Raw genomic sequence first — 2500 nt, forward strand, 5'->3', positions numbered from 1 at the left:
CATTGACACCCTACTCTGTTGCGCGCTAGTGGCAGCATGAGCGTGGGACGTATATATATATGACACCCAGCTAGAGCCGGCCGTGAGTCCGTCCGGTGTAAATAACGACGAAAGGAGAGAGAAACTTTTCGAATCCAGTATCGGGTTGATAATTGTCCAGTTTGAATATCCATATCCCCGTCGTTTTTGGAGGTGATATACTCTCTGTGTTTCTTCGATAGAAGGCTTTTCAATGTTCTATTCGCTCCGACCGTCGAACTTGCAAGAAAACAGTGGTTTTGGATTTGCTCGTACATATATATATGGTTTCGACGGAAATATCTCGTTCTTTAAGGGACAATTATGTCGTTGTACGACGACTCCCGAATCTCCTTCGCGCGCTGGTTGGAGCTCTTCGGGTATCGGCTTGTTCCGAAATATAACACAAAAATGTGGTGGATAGCAAATACACATTATATATATATGAGAGAATAAAAGGGAAAAATTACCCTGAACGGTGGATCACTTGGCTCGTGGGTCGATGAAGAACGCAGCTAATTGCGCGTCAACGTGTGAACTGCAGGACACATGAACATCGACATTTCGAACGCACATTGCGGTCCACGGATACAATTCCTGGACCACGCCTGGCTGAGGGTCGTTTACGTACTTATAAACTGCTTGCGTTGATGGCACTTGTTGCCTATATACGTACGAGCGAATGGTGGGCGCTTCGTCGGCGTTTGTCGCGGTCCTATGAATATTGAGAAATTTTACGTACGTCTAACAGTCTTCGAGAGAGATGGAAATCGTGTTCGAACTAGCGTGAGTGTGGAAGGCGGTGTCGTGTGTCGTATATGTTTTATATACGTCCGCCCGTCTGAAACACCGCTTCGAAGCGGTGACAAAATCTTTTCGGGACGATTCGTATTCGTAGAACTATCGAGATTTCACTGGTACATTTTCAACGCGCTCCCGACGTCGCCTGAAATGAAACGAGATGGGTTTAACCCACGAAAGCGTACTACACGAGTCTGTCCTATGTGAAGACTGTGTACAGAGATCGAACGAACGCATGAAAGAAATTGAACGAAGAACACATAACCCGCAAAAATATAGAGTAGAATTGTGACCGTTGCTTCGAATTTGAATTTATATGTATATATATATCATAGCCCCAGGGAGTGGAACCTATGAGTGTGGAAGGATGTCTCTTACCGTTATGTTGCCAGAGGAAAAAAAGTCTCTCTCTTCGTACGACACATTTGTGTACGAATTGTATCGATGGCTATATAGATCCGATGTTGCACATATTCTGAGTAAAGAACACCCCACCCGGGTTACCGTCCTAAAACTCTTCTATTGGTGTGGCTATGATGTGTGTGTGTCAACGCAATCGCGAGTCTGGTTCTACGGAAAACCGTTTGTCGGTCGCCCCATATATCTTTTTGTTCTCTTCAAATGATCGAATAGCGAAACCGCACGAGATCAATCGGTCGTCTAGTCCCCGAAAGTACTTTTCGGACGGACGTTAAAGTTATACCGATTGTAATCGTCTTGCGAGTGTTTCGAAGATCTATATTTGGAGAGGATATCGAATTTTATAAAAGATATATTGGTGAGGCGCGATAAACGGTTTTTTTTTTTTTGCTTTAAGGGTTTTTTGTGTTTTTTTTTATTTTTTTTTTTTTTTGTGTTGCTCTGTACACGTTTCGCAAATGCTTTCGGGGGGGGGAAGCTCTGAAAAAATTTTTTTTCACGTTCCGACGACCTCAGAGTAGGCGAGATTACCCGCTGAATTTAAGCATATTACTAAGCGGAGGAAAAGAAACTAACCAGGATTTCCTTAGTAGCGGCGAGCGAACAGGAATTAGCCCAGCACTGAATCCCGCGGAGTTCCGCCGTTGGGAAATGTAGTGTTCAGGAGGGTCAATTTATCCCGTAACGTCGCAACCGCGTCCAAGTCCATCTTGAATGGGGCCATTTATCCATAGAGGGTGCCAGGCCCGTAGCGACCGGTACGCGTTTCGGGAGGACCTCTCCTTAGAGTCGGGTTGCTTGAGAGTGCAGCCCTAAGTGGGTGGTAAACTCCATCTAAGGCTAAATATGACCACGAGACCGATAGCGAACAAGTACCGTGAGGGAAAGTTGAAAAGAACTTTGAAGAGAGAGTTCAAGAGTACGTGAAACCGTTCAGGGGTAAACCTGAGAAACCCAAAAGATCGAATGGGGAGATTCATCGATAACGAGGCTCGGCTTCCGTTGGCGTGCGATACCCCGAATGGTTCCCTTCGTGGATGCCAATGCGAGGGCACACCGTCTTCGGCAAATGTTCCGGCAACGTAGTCGTGCACTTCTCCCCTTGTAGAACGTCGCGACCCGTTGCGTGTCGGTCTACGGCACGAGTTGTTGACTGTCGGCGTCGTCTTCGCGCGTACACGACAGACGCTCGATCGCCCGGGCCGGCTGCGTGACGGTACACTATTTTACGGTATTGGGCCGCAACTTGCTCCATTTTCGA

At 46.7% G+C, this 2500-nt stretch overlaps 2 non-coding genes across 2 annotated transcripts in view; both read left to right on the forward strand.

Annotated features, from left to right (window-relative positions):
• The first annotated feature begins 485 nt into the window (after positions 1 to 485).
• On the forward strand, positions 486 to 640 carry LOC143263650 (5.8S ribosomal RNA). Its single transcript, XR_013037027.1, has one exon. It is a non-coding gene; the product is annotated as a 5.8S ribosomal RNA (ribosomal RNA).
• A 1106-nt stretch (positions 641 to 1746) lies between these two features.
• The window catches only part of LOC143263646 (large subunit ribosomal RNA), a 4161-nt gene continuing 3407 nt past the window's right edge, over positions 1747 to 2500 (forward strand). Inside the window, exon 1 of the ribosomal RNA XR_013037024.1 lies at positions 1747 to 2500. This exon is cut by the window's right edge and continues 3407 nt beyond it. This is a non-coding gene — a ribosomal RNA (large subunit ribosomal RNA).

This window comes from Megalopta genalis, unplaced genomic scaffold (genome assembly GCF_051020955.1).
Source record: "Megalopta genalis isolate 19385.01 unplaced genomic scaffold, iyMegGena1_principal scaffold0986, whole genome shotgun sequence".
In the NCBI taxonomy this organism is placed as follows: domain Eukaryota; kingdom Metazoa; phylum Arthropoda; class Insecta; order Hymenoptera; family Halictidae; genus Megalopta; species Megalopta genalis.